Source organism: Nomascus leucogenys, chromosome 16 (assembly GCF_006542625.1).
Source record: "Nomascus leucogenys isolate Asia chromosome 16, Asia_NLE_v1, whole genome shotgun sequence".
In the NCBI taxonomy this organism is placed as follows: Eukaryota; Metazoa; Chordata; class Mammalia; order Primates; family Hylobatidae; genus Nomascus; species Nomascus leucogenys.
The window spans coordinates 31486038-31507704 of record NC_044396.1 but is presented as its reverse complement, the minus strand read 5'-3'; positions in this window follow the sequence as shown (position 1 = coordinate 31507704).

The window sequence follows — 21667 nt, the reverse complement described above, 5'->3', positions numbered from 1 at the left end:
GGTGATTTTCTAAAATGTTGATACTGCCAAGAAACAAAACAAAAACTTGCTTTGCTTCTTAAAAATTGGCAAATACAGAAGATCACAATCCTTTCTTCTCCTGTCTACGTGAACTAGCTAAATTATAAACTGAGATTTGGAAACTATGGTAAAATGTTTTTAAAATATATTATATTAAAAATAATCTATCATGAGTCTTCTTTAAAAAACAAATATTTTTATTTATATCATCATCTTTGCCTTTTGTTTTGTTTTTTCTTTTGCTAAGAAGAAATACATATATTTGGGCAGACAGTACAAACCAACTTAAGGATTTTTGACAGAAAATAGAGAGCTCCTGTGGTCTGTTGACATTGGTGGTAAAGGTTAGGTCGGAGTGTAGCTGTTGATTACTGAACTAGAACACCATTCTTCCCATTATCTCTCTGAAGGTATGGTTCCATATTGACCAGCTGGTGATGAACCTGAGCAGGCTTAAATTAGTTATTTCATTTGTAACCGATGCTGAAAGCCCCTGCTACAAATGGCTTTTCCTGTTGCTATCTTGTTAGAGCAGTAACCAATTAGTTGAGCCTGTAGAGATGGCTATAGCTCATCCTTTAAATATGAATTGATGAAACAAAGCTCTTCGTCGATTTGAAGAGTAAGTATTTCAGTATAGAAACGAATAATGGTCACCACAAGAAAGGTATTATTATAAAAAGTATTTAATTCATACACATATTTCTGATTATTTGGTAAGAATAATGACTGGAATGTAACTTTTAAAGAAACCAAAACAGATTTTTGCTTCCTACTCTCCTTTTCTAATCTTATTAAAATCACTAACTGTTATTAGTTTGCTAACTCAAGATTATATAATATTTTTAATATTTTAATTTCCACTCTAAAATAGATGCCCCTGTACTTTTGAATCTAGAATTCAGTTTGGCTTCTTTTGGATCTCCAGGTATATATTCTCCAATGTTCTCTAAGTAAAAAGGAAGCATGCATCTTCAGTTCTGTCATTCAACATTCATAGATTTACATGGGCATACTGGATTATGAGAGAGATTATTAAAGGCCTCCTCTAGATTGCTATTTGTGTTTAACCTATGCAAAATTTCATTAGAGCCTTGAATAGTGGAAAAAAATAATTTCAAATGAAATGTTTAAGAAAATATTCTCATGCTTAAGAGAAAGACAGTACAGGTATACTTTATACTTCTCCCCCACTCCGTGCCAATATTTTAAACTCTAAATTTTTCAAGTTAGTAGCAATTGTGTTGTGGCCCACATAGATGGAAATTATTATTAGGTCTTGATTCTGCATCACATCTCAGTAGTGTTGTATCTTGGGTGTGGATATTTGTTTCCTGGATCCACTTGAGGTAAGACAAAGTACTAGGACCCACACTTTTCCTATAGGTGAAACATTATAGGCCCTGAGATTTCTGTTTTATACCAGAGGATTTTTTTGTGCTTATTAAACATTAAGCTTAGAGACAATTGTGCTGTCACCTAGGACTTCTTCCTCATAAGAACAAAGAATCATGCCATAGAGACACAGATATAGATGTAGATATAAGGAGAGTAGAACAAGTAAGCATTCCTAATTTCAAAGACAAAAAAAGAGGGCATAGTTTTTTAGAATAATAGGAGCAAATGACACAGAAAACAGACAAACAAAAAAAGTATTTTGATTTAATCAGTTCTGCATCTAAACCCGGGCCTCAGAGTTTGTATGCTATGCTACTTTGGATATTACGTTTCCTTTTGATCCTCAGATTCATTGTCAGTACAATGTAGATATTATCAGATGTAATATTCAAAATTTTAACCTTCAGTTTAGAACAATTTGAACAGATGGACACCGAGGACCTTAGCTTCTCAAGCCACTCCTTGACCCTGGGATGGGACAAGTGTTAATCCTTTAGTTGTTGTGTCAAAAGGAGATGTGTGTATCCTGGGATGGTACTGGGGTGTCAGCAGCTATGGGGAAATAGACTGGGGAGAAATGTTTTGAACAATAGGTATTTGCTAACCAGTAGGAGTTTAAAAAGTATTTAAACTGGTGCATAAGAGTTTAATGCCACTTCAGTCATGATGATTACATAATAATATGTATACAAAATATTTCATTGAGGCAGATAAATAAATTTTATTATTATTATTAAGAATACAAGGTCAAATACAATGAACAGCAGAGGAACAAATGAAGAAACTTCATATTTAGTAGATAATTCCAGAATAAATCTTTGAAATCTTATCACTTAGACCTTATAGAGTTTCTTTAATGTACTCAGATGTAAAAACAAATCAATGTTGATATTTAAAGATAGTCAAGAACTGTAAAGGGTTTGAGGTTTTATCCCACTTGAGAACTAATAAGATAATCTGCTACAGTTTTTGAGAGCTGGAAAGAAGACAAGAAATCCTAGGTCAAAGAAGAAAGTTATTATTTCTCATTATCCAGCAAGTAGCATGAGCATCAACATGTTTGTGAATTCCTTTTGTCCTGAGGTCATATGAGGTGGCACTGATGGGCCCAGCTTAAGGCCTGTATGTTTTGCCATTTGCAGATATCCTATAACATGAAGACATTTTAGATAAGCTTTTTTGAGTTTTGCAATGTGTACTTGAGACATATTCATGTGTTTTCATGTCTCTGTAGGTCATTACCTTTTTATCACTGTTAAACTTCCAAACCGTCTTCTAAAGTGAATGTAACATTTTTTATTCCCACTAGCGTTAAATGAGTTTTTGGTATTGTCAGTTTTTGCAAATTTTAGCAATTCTAATTCTTGTAGGAGTTTTTATGGAATTGTTTATTCTCTTAATGTTTATGGAATCAGTAGTGATGTATCCTCTTTCTTTTCTGATATTAATAATTTGTGTCTTCTCTCTTTTGCTGAGTCTGGCTTGAGGTTTACCAATTTTACTGATCTTTTCAAAAAAACTAGGTCTTGGCTCTGTTGGTTTTCTCTATTTTTTGTGTGTGATTTAAGTATCATTGATTTGTGCTGTAATTTTTATTATTTATTTTCTGCTTGTTTAAGCTTACCTTGCTCTACTTTCTTTAGGTTCTAAAGGTGAAAACTTAGGTTACTGATACTTAGATCTCTCTTCTCTTCTAATGTATACACTTAATAGTATAAATTCTCATCAAAGTACTGCTATTGCTGCATATCACATGTTTTGACATGTCACATTTTCTTTTTCAATTAGGTTGAAATATTTTAAAATTTGCCTTGTGACTTATTCTGTGATCCGTGTTATTTAGAAGTGTTTTATTTAATCTCCAAATATTTGTGGATTTTCTAGCCATGTTTCTTTACTTGATTTCTAGTTCATAATCTATAATCTGAGAACATAATTTGTATACTTTATCTTCTTTTAAACGTAAATGTATTTTATGGGCCAGAATATGGTGTATTTTGATGAATGTTTCATGTAAACTTGAGAAGATTGTGAATTCCTCCATTGTTGAATAATGCTGTATTAGTCAGGGTTCTTTAGAGGGACAGAACTAACAGGAGATAGATGATGATGATAGATAGATAGACAGATAGATAGATAGATAGATAGATAGATAGATAGATAGATAGATAAGGGAGAGTTTATTAAGTATTAACTCACATGATCACAAGGTCCCACAGTAGGCTGTCTGTAAGCTGAGGATCAAGGAGAGCCAGTCTGAGTTTCAAAATTGTAGAACTTGGAGTCCAATGTTCGAGGGCAGGAAGCATCCAGTATGGGAGAAAGATGTAGGCTGGGAGCCTAGACCAGTCTTGTCTTTTCACATTTTTTTCTGCCTGCTTTTTATATTCTAGCCATGCTGGCATCTGATTAGATCGTGCCCACCCAGATTAAGGGTGGGTCTGCCTTTCCCAGCCCACTTACTCAAATGTTAATCTCCTTTGGCAGCACCCTCACAGACACACCCAGGATCAATACTTTGCGTCTTTCAATCCAATCAAGTTGACATTCAATATTAAGCAACCCCTTGTCAAGTTGAACCCATACACATCTCCTGAGATCATACATAATCTTCAAATAAAGACAATAATAAAAGTCATAATTACACCTAACATAATGAAACTATCCTTTGTACAACTGTAAATGCACCAATCCTCAACCCAAATACTATTACATAAAGTTAACAATACTTAAATGCTTATGTGAAGTCAATAAATCTTATGTCACATGATAAAGGAAAAAGGAAATAAAATGAGGAAAATTTCATAATACAAATGCATATATGCACAAACATGTTTTTAACAAAACAAGGAGAAAATAGTCATGACGATTAGAGTCTTCATTTCTGCAGCTGATCACGTGGTCATAGCTGGTGTTGAGGACTACCTTCTTCTACTACCCATTCTGTATCCCCTTCAGCAGGTGGTGTTCTTTTCCTGGTGGAGTGACCCAAACTTTCATTCCTGAAGGGTGTGGGCCATTTGTAGTCCTGCTCGGATTGGGCTGTTTTAGTTTCCCATTGACCGTAGTCACAAGGCATGGTAATACTAAGAGATGCCTTAATGGATCTCCTTTATTCGATGCATACTCTTCCTTACCTACTCCTTGTGGTGTGGTAGACTGATTTCATCTTGATAGTCCAGTTCAGTCACCGCAGCCAACACTGTTACTCCCTTCTGAGCCTGTTGACTTAAAGGTAGGAGGAGCCCAAAGTTTCCAGGTGGCAATCTTAACCTCCAGTTTAATGGAATCATTATTGTGTCTCCTTGTGGCAGTGTTCCTCCCTCTGGAACTAAGACCTCTAGGTCAGCAGAATGTAATGTCGTGGGAATTGGAAGCAAAAATTTTGCTAGTGGAACACTAGGGGTGATGGTGAGTGGTGCCACTTCCACTGATGCATTATATAAATGCCTCTTCCACTATTTATTTGATGTGAGTTTTTGACCTGTATCATTTTACTTCTGCCTGGAGAACTTCTTTTAACATTTTGCAAGGATAGTGTGGATAAATTTCCTTACTTTTTAATTGCCAGAAAATGTCTATGTTTTCTTCACTTTTGTAGAATGATTTTGCTAGATATAGAATTCTAGGTTGTTTTTTGTTTGTTTGTTTTTTTGTTTATAATGTAAATACTTGATTCCACTCTCATGCTTGCATGGTTTCTGGCCAGGGGGTCACTATAATTCTTATCTTTTTTCCTCTATAGTTTTGATGTTTTTTCTCCCTCTGGCTTCTTTCAAGATTTTCTCTTTGTCTTTGGTTTTCCACCATTTAAATATGATATGTCTAGATGTAATATTTTTTATACTTATACTGCTAGGTCTTCTCTGAACCTCTTGGTTTTGTCCTTGTATATCTTCTATTAATTTTGTTAAGTTCTCTAGCATTATTACTTCAAATATTTCTTCTGTTCTAATCTTGTTTCTTCTTCAGATTACATGTACATTACACTTTTTAAAAATTGTTTTGTAATTCATGGATATTCTGCTCTGTTTTATTTATTCTTTTTTTTCCTATTACATTTCAATTTGTGAAATTACTGACCTAAATTTAAGCTCCCTGATTTTCTTCGTTTGTAGTCAGCCTACAGATGAACTTATCAAAAGAATCTTTCATTTTTGTTACAGTGTTTACATTTTAAACATTTCATACTGATCATGCCTTTAAATTTCTGTTTCTCTATTTTCATTACCAAGCTATTCATATGTGTTGTCTATATTTTCCTTTAGAGACTTTAATATATTAATGATATTTATTTTAGTTATTTAAAACTCTGTCTGACAATTCTATCATCTGAGTCATATCTTAGTCTTGTTATGATGTTGTTTTTTCTCCTTAGACATTTTTTGTTTGCTTGTCTTTTCACCTGCTGTGAACTTTTTGTTCTAACTTGGACATTTATATTGGATATTAGGAACCGAGTTAAGTAGGCACTTAATGTAAGAATTTATCTTACTGCAATTAGGAGTTTAACTGTGTTAATTGTTTACTATAGCCATAGATGCCAAAGATTTTTAATTCCTCTAGTATCTTTTTATGTGTCTCCTCTTACCTTCTCCTCCTCAGAGTTTGAATTTTGCAGTTGTTTTAGCTACAATTCGCTGTTATACCAGATCTCTTTTTATGTGGTGGTCATACATGGAGAAGCGGAAGTGACCTATAATCTTCTGAATTTCAGTCATTTAGTCATCTCATACCTCTGAGCTGTGACCCATACAAGTGTTTCTCCATTGCTGTAGCCTTTTTATCCCTTTTATATTAGGCAGGAAGCAAGAAAGAGGTGGAGTTGAAGGAATATCGTTACTTCAGGTAATAGAAGTTTCTGGAAAAGGGCTTTTTTCTAGATGTAGGTGTTCTTTATGGTGAATATTGTTGGCATATTTTGCAATGATTACTCTTCCCTTCTCTCTGCCACAATCATAAGTGGATCTTTCTTAGATGTTACAGTGATCCTCTTGTTCCCAAATGGTATGATTCCTGAGTGACAAAACCCTTTTAAAAAATGTGCCCCCCTACCACGATGGCAGCTCCAGGAAGTTCCAACTTTTATGTTAGTCCACATTCAGCTCCAGCAATCCATAAAAATTACCACTTAAGTGCTTCTAGCAGTTTACATTTCCAGTGGGTGGCATCTGCGCTAGGTAAGTATATCTTTTACATATGTATATATATATATTTTTATACTTTAAGTTCTAGGGTACATGTGCACAAGGTGCAGGTTTCTTACATATGTATACATGTGCCATGTTGGTGTGCTGCACCCATTAACTCGTCATTTACATTAGGTATATCTCCTAATGCTATCCCTCCCCCCTCCCCCCACCCCACAACAGGCCCTGGTGTATGATATTCCCCTTCCTGTGTCCAAGTGTTCTCATTGTTCCATTCCCACCTATGAGTGAGAACATGCGGTGTTTGGTTTTTTTGTCCTTGCGATAGTTTGCTGAGAATGATGGTTTCCAGCCGTACAAAGGACATGAACTCATCCTTTTTTATGGCTGCATAGTATTCCATGGTATATATGTGCCACATTATCTTAATCCAGTCTATCATTGATGGATATTTGGCTTGGTTCCAAATCTTTGCTATTGTAAATAGTGCCGCAATAAACATACATGTGCATGTGTTTTTATAGCAGCATGATTTATAATCCTTTGGGTATATACCCAGTAATGAGATGGCTGGGTCAAATGGTATTTCCAGTTCTAGATCCCTGAGGAATCGCCACACTGACTTCCACAATGGTTGAACTAGTTTACAGTCCCACCAACCATGTAAAAGTGTTCCTGTTTCTCCACATCCTCTCTAGCACCTGTTGTTTCCTGACTTTTTAATGATTGCCATTCTACCTGGTGTGAAGTGGTATCTCATTGTGCTTTTGATTTGCATTTCTCTGATGGCCAGTGATGATGAGCATTTCTTCATGTGTCTTTCAGCTGCATAAATGTCTTCTTTTGAGAAGTATCTGTTCATATTCTTCACCCACTTGTTGATGGGGTTGTTTGTTTTTTTCTTGTGAATTTGTTGAGTTCATTGTAGATTCTGGATATTAGCCCTTTGTCAGATGAGTAGATTGCAAAAATTTTCTCCCATTCTGTAGGTTTCCTGTTCACTCTGATGGTAGTTTCTTTTGCTGTGCAGAAGCTTTTTAGTTTAATTAGATCTCATTTGTCAATTCTGGCTTTTGTTGCCATTGCTTTTGGTGTTTTAGACATGAAGTCCTTGCCCATGCCTATGTCCTGAATGGTATAGCCTAGGTTTTCTTCTAGGGTTTTTATGGTTTTAGGTCTAACATTTAAGCCTATAAGCCATCTTGAATTAATTTTTGTGTAAGGTGTAAGGAAGGGATCCAGTTTCAGCTTTCTACATACAGCTAGCCAGTTTTCCCAGCACCATTTGATAAATAGGGAATCCTTTCCCCATTTCTTGTTTTTGTCAGGTTTGTCAAAGATCAGGTGATTGTAGATGTGTGGTATTATTTCTGAGGGTTCTGTTCTGTTCCATTGGTGTATATCTCTGTTTTGGTACCAGTACCATGCTGTTTTGGTTACTGTAGCCGTGTAGTATAGTTTGAAGTCAGGTAGCATGATGCCTCCATCTTTGTTCTTTTGGCTTAAGATTGTCTTGGCAATGTGGGCTCTTTTTTGGTTCCTTATGAACTTTAAAGTAGTTTTTTTCATTTAAAGCAGTGTGTAGAGGGAATTTTATAGCACTAAATGCCCACAAGAGAAAGCAGGAAATATCTAAAATTGATACCCTAACATCACAATTAAAAGAACTAGAGAAGCAAGAGCAAACACCTTCAAAAGCTAGCAGAAGGCAAGAAATAACTAAGATCAGAGCAGAACTGAAGGAGCTAGAGACACAAAAAACCCCTCAAAAAATCAGTGAATCCAGGAGCTGGTTTTTTGAAAAGATCAACAAAATTGGTAGCAAGGCTAATAAGAAAAGAGATAAGAATCAAATAGATGCAATAAAAAATGATAAAGGGGATATCACCACTGATCCCACAGAAATAGAAACTACCGTCAGAGAATACTATAAACACATCTATGCAAATAAACTAGAAAATCTAGAAGAAATGGATAAATTCCTCGACACATACCACCCTCCCAAGACTAAACCATGAAGAAGTTGAATCTCTCAATAGACCAATAACAGGTTCTGAAATTGAGGCAATAATTAATAGCTTACCAACCAAAAAAAGTCCAGGATCAGACGGATTCACAGCTGAATTCTACCAGAGATACAAGGAGGAGCTGGTACTATTCCTTCTGAAACTATTCCAATCAATAGAAAGAGGGAATCCTCCCTAACTCATTTTAGGATGCCAGCATCATCCTGATACCAAAGCCTGGCAGAGACACAACAAAAAAAAAAGAGAATTTTAGACCAATATCCCTGATGAATATCAATGCAAAAATCTTCAATAAAATACTGGCAAACTGAATCCAGCAGCACATCAAAAAGCTTATCCACTATGATCAAGTGGGTTTCATCCATAGGATGCAAGGCTGGTTCAACATACACAAATTAATAAACGTAATTCAGCATATAAACAGAACCAATGATAAAAACCACATGATTATCTCAATAGATGCAGAAAAGGCCTTTGACAAAATTCAACAGCCCTTCATGCTAAAATCTCTCAATAAATTAGGCATTAACGGGACGTTTCTCAAAATAATAAGAGCTATTTATGACAAACCCATAGCCAATATCATACTGAATGGGCAAAAACTGGAAGCATTCCCTCTGAAAACTGGCACAAGACAGGGATGCCCTCTCTCACCACTCCTATTCAACATAGTGTTGGAAGTTCTGGCCAGGGCAATCAGGCAGGAGAAAGGAATAAAGGGTATTCAATTAGGAAAAGAGGAAGTCAAATTGTCCCTGTTTGCAGATGACATGGTTGTATATCTAGAAAACCCCATTGTCTCAGCTCAAAATCTCCTTAAGTTGATAAGCAACTTCAGCAAAGTCCCAGGATACAAAATCAATGTGCAAAAATCACAAGCATTCTTATACACCAATAACAGACATACAGAGAGCCAAATCATGAGTGATCTCCCATTCACAATTGCTTCAAAGAGAATAAAATACCTAGGAATCCAACTTACAAGGGATGTGAAGGACCTCTTCAAGAAGAACTACAAACCACTGCTCAACGAAATAAAAGAGGATACAAACAAATGGAAGAACGTTCCATGCTCATGGATAGGAAGAATCAATATTGTGAAAATGGCCTTACTGCCCAAGGTAATTTATAGATAAGTATATCTTGGCTGTAACTGTGAATTTGCCTGTCTCTAGATTAAGTGGCAGTTTACCTCTGATGGGTGCTAGAAAACTTATCGATTTTCAGTAAGTTCAGTTTTTTGTCTTTGTAACAACAGAGTGACAATTTCTAAGCTCTTTACATGTCAGAATTAAAACTGAAGCAAAGCATCTTATTTTTCAATTATTAGTAAAACATCTGCCACAGTTTGCCAGTTGTGATAGTATATGATATACCGATGGCTAGAGGAAGTGGGAAAATTAGTATAATCATCATCATGGTCATTATCATTATCAAAATTTTCCAAAGGAAAGAAATCATAATATGACTCTTTTCTAAATTGCCATGGAATGATGAGATGGGGAAAATAACTTAGAATAGCTGTATTTGTATCATATCCTCTTTTCTTAAATAAGAATCCTTCACCTTCTACAAGGCTGATAAAATAAATGTCAATCAGAACCTGCGTAAAGACAGTTTCCCAGCTAAAGGAATTTTACAAAATAAAAAGCATATGTGTATTTTCTATGAATAATGAAATATAATTGTAACTTAAATGTATACTTTTGTAGAAAAACAGAAGTGAGAGGGACTACTGAAATCTCAAGAGAGAAATGTGGTTTTGGCATGTTTGTTTTAATCATTTATGAGGAGTAAGTTATTCCAATCCAGTGTGATCCACTTTTCTTCAAAACTTGACACATATTTTTGATCTTCTCATCTTTCCTTCTCATAATCTGAATTTTTGGCTGTAATAATTTTCCCATTGTTATCATCTCTAATCACCTTTTATCGGCCCTTCTCATGTCTGCCTTCTTTCTTCTGCTATACTTGGTGTTCATGTATTTATTTGAAGGCTATCTGTCTTAGCCTGTTCTGTGTTGTCATAAAAGAATATCAGAGACTGAGCAATTTATAAAGGAAAAAGGTTTATTTAGCTCATGGTTTTGCAGGCTAATAAGTCTAAGTGCATGCCCCTGGCTTCTGGCAAGGGTCTTCATACTACATGACAACTTGGTGGAGAAGGTCAAAGGGGAAGCAGATACATGAAAAGAAGGAGATTCCTGAGAGGAGTCCTGGCTTTACTACAATCTACACTCTCAGGAACTAACCCATTCCCGCAAGAACTAATCCAGTCTCACGATAATGAAAAGCCACTATTTCAAGAATAGCTCCAAGACATTCATAAGGGATTTGCCCCTATAACCAAAACACTTCCTACTGGGCCCCACCTCCCAACACTACCATATGCAGAACAAATTTCAACATGAGTTTGATGGCGTAAAATAAACCATATCCTTACCATAGCACTGTCCAATTTTCTTCTTAAACTTTTAAAAGAATAGAAACTCAGTATCTCACGTGGCATACTTTATAAACTAAGGATGGAAGACACCATTACACAAAAATTCTTTGAGAGCTCAGAAATATTCAATGTCTCAGCATTGAATATGCAATTAAAAAAAACAAGGCAAAGATCTCACAATGTATAAAAATAATTATACACCATGAACAAGGGAGATTTGTTCCAAGTATGCAGAGCTAGTTCAATAGTCAACAGTCAATCAATGTATTCCTACACATCAAAGGCTCAAGAAGAGAAATCATATGATTATATTAGTTGATACTTATAGAGCATTACAATCCAATAGACATCTATAATGAAAAAGTCTCAGCAACCTAGGAATGAAGGAAACTTAAAAAATTTGATAAAGAACATCTGCAAAAAACCTACAGCTAACATCATAATTAATGATGCAAAATTGAACACCTTCCACTAAATTGGCAACAAGGCAGGGAAGTCCTGTCTCACCACTAAATTGGACTCAAAGTCCTGGTTAGAGAAATAAGAAAAGGAAATAAAGGTATTCACACTGTAAAGCAAGAAGTAAAATATCTTTAGTCACAGATGACATAATTGTCTATGAAGAAAATCCCAATCCATCAATTAAAAAAAAACTGGTACACGTAAGCAAGTATGTCAAGGTTGCAGGACACGAGGTTAATATACAAAGGCCAATTACTTTCCTACTACCATTAATTAACAATTGGACTTGCTTATTTTTAAGAAACATTTACAATGGCACCGAAATTGAAATAATTAGGTATAAACCTAACAAAATGTATGCAGGCTCTAAATGTGGGAAATTATAAAAATCTGAAGAAACAAAGAATATCTGAATAAAAGGTGTAATATTCTGTGTTTGCAGATTAGAAGGCTCAGTAATGTTAAGATGTCAATTTTTCACAATTTAATCTATAGTCTCAATGCTATTCCAATCAAAATCTCTGCAATTTTGTAGATATTAACAAACAGACTAAAATTTATATGAAAAGGCAAAACATGTAAAATAGCTAACACTAACTGATGAAGAAAAGACATTACTCAATTTTGAGACTTACAAGAAGCTATAACAATCAATAAAATGTAGTGCTGGCAAATGAATAAACAGATAGACCAATTAAAAAAAATAGAGAGCCCAGAAATGGATCCACACAAAAAGTCAGCTGATCTTTGACAAAGAAGCAAAAGAAATTCAATAGAGAAAAGATAGCCTCTTACTTCGTTTTAAAAATAGATAGCCTTTTAAATAAATGGTGCTAGAGCAATCAGATGTACACATAAAAAATAAGCTAGACAAGATAAAGACCATACAACTTTTACAAAAATTAACTCAAAATGAATCGTAGACCAAACTATAAAAAAATTTATAAAACTTCTAGAAGAAAATACAGGAAAACATATAAGTAACCTTAGCCTTGAAATGAGTGTTTACATATAACACAAATAGCATAATTCATGAAAGAAAAAAATTGATAAATTGGACTCTATGAAAATTATCAGGTTCTGCTCTGTGAAAGACTCTAAGAAAATAAAAAGATGGATCATAGGCTGGAAGAAGATATTTTCAAATCACAACACTTGTATCTGAATATACAAAGAACAGTTTAAAATTCAACAATACAAAAATTAAAATGGACAAAAAAATCCAGAAAGATGCCTTGACAAAAAATATATACAAATGGAAGATAGGTATATACAAAATTCTCAACACAAATTTTTTTGCAGTACTGTACTGTATTTATTGATACAGTTTTTGATATAGTTTATGTCATTTGTCTATAAGATGGATTTTCTGAAGTAGTGGGCAGCTGCAGCTGCAGGTTTCAATCTATGGTAGATATGAAACTGTTCACCTTTTTCTTTTTTTTAATTTTATTATTATTATACTTTAAGTTTTAGGGTACATGTGCACAACGTGCAGGTTTGTTACATATGTATACATGTGCCATGTTGGTGTGCTGCACCCACTAACTCATCACAACACAAATTTTTTTAGAGAACAAAGTTAAAACAACAATGAATTACCACTGCATGCCTATTAAAATGGCTAAACTCCCCCAAACATTGACAATATCAGTTACTGCTGAGGACGCAGAATAACAGGAACTCTCATTCATTATTAGTGGGAATAAAAAATCCTTCAACCACATTAGAAGACAGTTTAGCAGTTTCTCACAAAACTAGACATAATCTTATCACAGGATACAGCAATCACACAGTTAGGTATTTATCCCACTGCTCTGCAAATTTACACCCACAAAAAAATCATTCATGCAAATATTCATAGCAGCTTTATTTAAAATCTTCAAAAATTGGAAGCATCTGAGATGCTATTTAGTAGGTGAATGAATAACCAAACTGTGGTACATCTGTACAATAAAACATTTTCAACACCAAAAGTAAGCCATGAAAATATAATAATGGATCTTATAATAAATACTTATTTCTAAGTGAAAGAATTCTGCCTGAGATGTTGCAGTATACAAGGATTCCAATTCTCCACGTCTTTGGAAAGAATTTTTCTTTCGCATTAAAAACAGTATTATAATGACCATCTTAGTAATTTTGAAGTAGTATCTTATTATTTTATTGGGGTTTGAATTTGCATTTCTTTAATGACTCAGGATGTTGAACATCTTTTCATGGGTTCATTGACCATTTGTGTGTCTCCTCTAGAAAAACATCAAATCAACCCTGTCCATTTTTAAATTGAGTTAGTTTTTTTTTGCTTTCGCTTTGCCATGAGAAGTTTTTATATATTCTGGATACTAGAATACTATCAGATATGTGATTTGCAAATATTTTCTGCCTTCTATGAATTGCCTTTCTCACTTCCTTGATAATGTTCTTTAATGCATAAAGTTTTAATTTTGATAAAGTCAAATATATATATTCATATATATATATACATATATATGTGTATAACTATATATATATTTGGTTGTTTGTGCCTTCATATCTAAGTTTCACATCCAAAGTTCTTTTGCCAAATCCAAAGTCATTAAGACTTACCCTTATGTTTTCTCCTAAGAGTTTTGTGGTTTTAGCTCTATATTTAGTACACCAATTCATTTTGAATTAATTTTTATATCTGCTGTGAGGTAGCAGTTCAACTTTATTTTGCATGTAGTATCTAGTTTTCCCAATATTATTTTTTAAAACATTTTTTTCATTGAATAGTCTCGGTACCTTTGTTGAAAATCAGGTTGCCAAAGACATATGTGTTTATTTCTGGACTCTCAAGTCTATTTCATTGGTGTATATGTTCATTGTTCTTTTGATTACAGTAGTATTTTGGTAAGTTTTGAGATTGGAGACTCTGGGTTTTTCAAGTTTGTTCCACCTCTGTCTTGTATGTTGTATTTCTTTATAGAATATCCTTCTTTGTTCTGGCAGGCAGTTAAACTCCTTGAACAACAATGGATTTTTTTCAGCTTTTATAAGATGGCTCTAGGTTGTCTTTAGTCTAGAGATAGTTTTATTTGACTACTAAAGCCTGACCTATCTTGTTCTCTATTGAAAACATACACACACACACACATGCACACATATATATATATATACACATCGTATATATACATATATATATAGTGCATGTGTATACATATGTATATATGTGTATATGTGTATATATATGTGTATATATAATGTGTATATATATGTGTGTATATATATATGTGTATAGATATGTGTATAGATATATGTGTATATATATATGTGTATAGATATATGTGTATATATATGTGTATAGATATATGTGTATATATATGTGTATAGATATATATGTATATAGTGTAAGTTCCCTTTACCCTGGCTGACAAGAACTTGTGTTATTTCCAGATCTTTCTGAGTGCTCCGGAATTGTTATGTTTATAGATCTCCATTAGTTGTTCTTTTCATATAGTTGTTCTTTGCCAGCCTCATGAAGTTTTACACTATACATGACAGATTGGTATTTGGAAAAAAGATATGATGATACTTTTTCTCTGTTTTGCTCCCTATTCTCTAGTATTCTACCCTATAAATTCTAGAAACTTTTGCCTCTCAAAACTCTAAGCTTTGCTTCCTCAACTAAGATTTTAAACTCTGCTTTGTTCCACTCTCCTTGCCTATGGTTGAGAAATCACCTCCAGTCTGAAAATAAGCATTAATGTCTTTTCTGTGGGTCTACTGTTTTCATTAACAATGTCTAGTGTTATTTCTTAGACTCAAATTGATTTTCTATGTATTTCCACTTTTTGTTTGTATAAGGCTCCCATAAAATTGGTTTGATTTGTTGCTTCGCATACTCTGCAAAACTCTGAGTGCTGCGTGACTATTCCCAGTAAGAAAACTGTTAAATGGGCCACAGTATCGGTTCTTCTCTCCTCCATTATTTACCTGAAGGAAAGCACAAATGCTCTTTTTGCTTTACTATTAAGGATCTTTACAGGGTATTTATTTTCAATGAAGTAGTTATACTGTTTAATAATTTTTTAGCCTAAACCCAGAAGCTGAGCCAGTTTCCTTTCTTATTGATTCAATGTTACAAAAGCCAGAAAGCGGAAAATGCTTATTTTCTCAGACACTCTTACAGCTGTATGTTGACTTACAGCTAAACATAGACAATGAAATGTAAGCAAAAGTCATACAGTGGCTCTTAGGGGGAAATTTATAAAAGTAATAAAATACACTTGGGCCTTTCAACCTTTGCTTCCTGACTTTTTTGTTTTGTTTTCTTTGTTTATTTTTTTGGATATGAGCTTAATACCTGAAGTGTGACAGTTACTTTACAACCATGAGGTAATAAGCATTAACACAATGGCTACATGCCACCAATGATGGTGCAGACAGACAGTGCATTGGGATCCTCAAACCTGGGTGATTGAGCAGCTGCGCTTTGAAGGGCTGCCCTCATTTGAGCTTCTGTTAAAGTAAGATAAATAGATAATTATTTCAGTCATTATTTACATTTCCTTTTGCTTTCAGTAAAATGAATTTGTATCTGATTCAAATATATTTGCTGTTTTACAATTTCTGATCCACATATATGATATAACAGAAAATTCTATTGGCATGTTTACTCTAAAAATATAAAATTGCCCAAACCCCTGCTCCCAAGAAAGGATAAGATGACTAATTCCCTTTCCTAGGAGGCATTCTGAACAAAAGAATGGGTAACCTCATTTGTCACAGAGCCTTTAACAAGCCCAAATATTGAACTCTTTAGGGTATTACTAACAGAGTATATATTTCTGAACCATTATTAAATAGTACCTATCATAAATATTTTTTATCCTTTAGTTGAATATTTGCTTCCTATCTTCTTAGAGGTTTAAATATCTGAAATGGATTTGGTACCATATTGCTCTTTTACTTATCTGCGTTTCTAACTTTTTATAATTTAAGTTAACAAAATTAGGAAGACTTTTTTCCTAAATTTTGTTCAATATGAAGAACTGTAAAAGGAATTGTTAAGCCACCGTCATCACTCATTACTAAGAGACTCTGGGAGCCTGGCTCTCTGATCATACTATCTTAGATTTGAATCAACGTTGATATTTACTAGCTATGTGAGCTAGGCAAGTGACTAGATTTCACAAAGTCTCCATTTTCCTTCAAAATATGGATAAAATGCAAGGTTGTGAGATGTAAATGAAACAATATTTGTTTATGTTAGTGTCTGAAACATACTAGATCTCAATATGTGATTGCTATTTTTACTTTTAGTGTCAATTATTATTCAGACTCTAACATACTCTGTTAGTTCAAATTACTTTCTTAATTTGTATTAGCCATCACAATCAGTTTGGACAAAATTACATTATCCCAGGAAATGCTTGTCATTACACACATGTAGAATTTGTCTAGCACAATATGAAATGAATACCATCATGCACCACTTAAAGACAAAGATATGTTCTGAAATGCATTGTTAGTTAATTTTGTCTTGTGGGAACATCAGAGTGTACTTACACAAACCTAACTGGTATAGCCTACTACACACCTAGGCTACAAACCTATCCAGCATGTTACTGTACTGAATACTGTAGGCACCTGTAACACAGTGTTATGTATTTGTGTATCTAAACATATCTAAAAATAGAAATGGTACAGTAAACATACAAAGTAAAAGTTTAAAAATGGTATAACTGTATAGAGCACTTACCATGAATGGAGCTTGCAGGACTGGAAGTTGCTCTGGATGAGTCAGGGAATGAGTGGTGAGTGAATGTGAAGATGAAGGACATTACTGCACACCATCATAGGCTTTATGAACACTGTACATTAGTCTACACTACATTTATTTTAAAAAATATTCATTCAATTATAAATTAACCTTAGCTTACTGTAACTTTTTTACTTTATAAACTTTTTTCATTTTTTAAGCTTCTTTACTCTTTGGCAATAACCCAACTTAAAACACAAACATATTGCAAAGCTGTACAAAAATAATTTCTGTCTCTATATCCTTATTCTATTAGTCTTTTCCTTTTTTTATTTTTAATTTTTACTTTTTATACCATTTTATTAAAAATTAAGACACAAACACACATATTAGCTTAGGCCTACCCAGGGTCAGGATTATCAATATCCCTGTCTTTCATATCCATATGTTGTCCTACTGGAAAGTCTTCCGGGGCCGTAACACACATAGTATTGTTGTTTCTACGACAACAATGCCTTCCTCTGGAATACCTCCTGGAGGACCTGCCTGAGGCTGTTTTGCAGTTAACATCTTTTTAATAAATAGAAGGAGTACACTCTAAAATAATAATAAAAAGTAGAACATAGTAAATTAATAAGCCAGTAACAGTTTTTTATTATCATTATCAAGTATTATGTACATACATGATTGTATGTGCTATATTTTATATGACTATCAGCACCGGTTTGTTTGCACTAACATCACCACAAACATGTAAGTAATGCCTTGTACTATGGTGTTAGATGGCAATAACGTCACCAGGCAATAGGAATTTTTGGCTTCATTATAATTTTATGAGACCACCTTTGTACATGTGGTCCATCTTTGACTGAAATGTCATTATGTGGCACATGGCTTGACTAATAGCCAATTAATCCCATCGTTGTAAATGATATGATCAAAATAACATGTACATCACTGGATACCAACATATCTGTAGAATTTGGACCATATAGACAACCTCTACTAATCTGACTTTGTACTTTGTACACGATTCCGTGAACTTGCTAAGAATTGAGTTTCATAAACTGAAACAGAGAACTTAAAACCAGGATATGTGAGTAGCTTGCTAGGTAATCCTATGATAACTCTATCATTCAAAAATTCAAAGGTAGATGCATTAATGTTAAGAAGAGGCTTGAACCTTGCACACTTAAAGGTTTTATGAGATGTGATGTATGAGTTTGCTAGAGCTGCCATAACAGTATCACCAACTAGGTGCTTAAATAACAGGAATTTATTTTATCAGAATTCTGGAGGCTAGAAGTCTAAGATTAAGATGTCAGCAGGGCTGATTTCTTCTCATGTCTTTCTCCTGGACTTGTAGATGACTGTCTTTTGCTTGTGTCAGCTGGACTTTGCTCTGCACAGTCTGTGTCCTAATCTCCTCTGCTTATAAGGACACCAGTCATATTGGATTAGGGCCCACTCTAATGACCTTATTTTAACTTAATTACCTCTTTAAAGACCCATCTCCAAACACTGTCACATTATGAGCTATTGGATGTTAGGACATCAACAAATTAATTTTAAGAGAACATAATACAGCCCATAAAATGTGGGTAGATTATATTGTGAAAGAGTGGATATAGCATGAAGCATTCCTTAACATTACACATTCAGAACTTTGTTCCAACAGTAATTTTAAAATTATATACTAATTCAAATGGCTTTCTTACTGTAAAAATATTAAGGCAGTGGCTCTATACTAATTGATGGATTTCCTTTGAAAGTATCTAATAGCTTATTTTAAAAATCATTTGCAGAGTTTAATTTTTAAATTAATGCTTTAATGCTTTGAGAATATTCTATTCTCTCTGCATGGTCAGCAAACCAAAATATGGCTTAGGCGTTAGAAACACCTATTTGAAACTTATGCAAAGCATCAACATTTGATGTATTTACAGAACCTAATAGATTTATCAATTATACTTTTGGACATCAAAGGTTAACGCTTTAAAAACTAAGCCCCTAATCATAAGCCAGCTCTTGTTACATATTTTGTTTAATTATGTTTTCTCTTTTCATTGTATTTCTGAAAATGTGATTTTGGTAAATTCCTACTTACTGTAATTATTATCATCTGAGTATTAGTAGTACAATTATTCTTTTAACTGACAATATTTATAATAATTGATTGTGTGCCAGTTCATTTATACACAGCATATGAGAAATCATTGAAAGCACAATATTTATTTTCCTTGTTTAATATGCCATAGTGTTTCAACAATTGTGATAGTGAGAGAAAAAAAAAAAAAGAGTAATGTTTGATGGGGCACATGGAACTATTCCCCAGAGGCTCACGAAGGCTAGCATGTGATAACTTCCAGGGAAGCATTTGAATAGTGGTGAGATTTTCTCTGATTTCTACACAGTTGTAATACAAATTAGGTAAAAATAAAAAAATTGTATAGAAGTATTCTAGAGTCATTGTATCTATTTTCCCTAGTATGTATTTTTCCTGAAAGTTACTTCCCTCTAGTGGATATTTATTATGCATAATTATGAATATATATTTATTGAATAAGTATGTTTGTCACTACAAGTTTTCACAGTAGCTGGTTATAGAACACAGCATGCAAGTTAGCTCCCTCCCTTTTTTATTTCCCCTGGTTTATGTTTTCAATAGGTGAATTAGAAAATCTCAGAAAATTGGTTACTGAAAATTGAAATGGGAATGGTAGGATCTATTCTGAAACCTGCCTTTTGGTGTTTACTTCATTGTGTGCTTCTGTGTGTTTGCTTGATTTACATTTAGCAATATCTAAGTGCAAATAGTAATCATACACCAAAGTAAACGGGACTATATGCAATTGCTTCCTCCGTTTCTTCAATTGCAATTGCAATCCCATAGATTCCAATCTTGACAGGTAGCATAATTAGAAAATTCTCTTTGTCTTATTAAATGTGACTCTTCTCAATAGAACTCACTTCATTGCCAGCAAAGAACAGAAAATATACTTCAAATCTAAAATGGAAAATCAAGGGGGACTGTTTTATTTTTATCTGTCTTTGTGCAAGCGACATTATTATCAAAGGATATTGTAATGCTGAAAATGTACTTTGGGGATTTAAATCATGCATTAGCCTGGAAAGCAAAAAGTGCTGTAGGGCCCATGCAATATATTTTCTCATTAATCTGATTGAAAGATTATCCTTCCTATAGCTATGAAAAGTCTAATACTCATATATCCATCTTCTCTGCTAGTAAAATTCAGCTTTGTGCAAAGTCATTGTCTCTTGTGTCAGGGGTTCAACACTTTTTTTTCCTCTCTCAGCGTAAGCCCATCTGTATTAAAATAAAATCAGAACAGGCCGCCATTTCATGCACACATTTTGATTATTTCATAAGCTGCTGTGGAAATGGAAGTATCAGCAAGTCATGCAGTTTCCTGGTAATGTAATGCTCTCATTACCTCAGTGGTCATGTGAAAAAGTTTAGCTGTACCATCTTTGACAAATGTTCAGTGAGTCAAAACAGTGCATTTAAATGAAATGCAGATATGAATGAGCCATTATTGCAATCACAGCTCTGGCTTCTAAATTATCTTATATGAATATATACACTTTCTCTGTAGCCTGACATTTGTAATACATAACTAGCTCTGCATTTCCTCTTCCTTCACCCACCCTGCCTCTTTTCTCCGCATCATCCTCCAGATTCAGGATGAAGGAAGGTATTGTGAGCAGAGGCTGCATGCAGTAATTGAAGATACTCTTAATGCTTTCATGGAATCAGAGTGGCACATTATTTGTGATGAAAATTAAGTAAAGAAACAAAGCAGACATTAGGTTGCCTTGCTATGGTCAATGCCTTTACAAAAGATTAGCAAATCTACGTGAATAAGCCCCATTAAAAGCAAACTCCAACTACTTAACGTGCTTTTCTGCATAAGAGATTCTCTAAAAATTTTGTGTATCCTTAGTAGTAACTTGAAGCACTTTGTGATTTTGATGAAACTATGGAAAATGTCTTAAACTGAATGATTTCTATTCAGTGCACTTAGAGTGCTGATACCGAGAACAGTATAGATGGCTCCAGCCGTAACTGTCACACAGATAATATTTTTTTATGCCTCAAGACACTAAGATGGTGCTGCAGATAACCAAAAGAAATAAGCTGCCACCATCACTAATCTGCAGCTTTGAAACACTACAGTTTTTGCATGGTTAAGAGAAGGTAAAATCACCTACCAGTATAATAGAGAAGACATTTTAAAAGTGAACAGGAGCTGGAAGAATTAAGGCTTTCATATTTATTTGTAATCCATATGCACCATAGATCAAATCGTCCATATCCTATTTTACGTGTTTATGTACGAGAACTAGAAATGCAAAACGAGCTGGGGTCTTTACATTTCCCCAGGACATTTTTGCTAATGTAGTGAAATGAAAATCT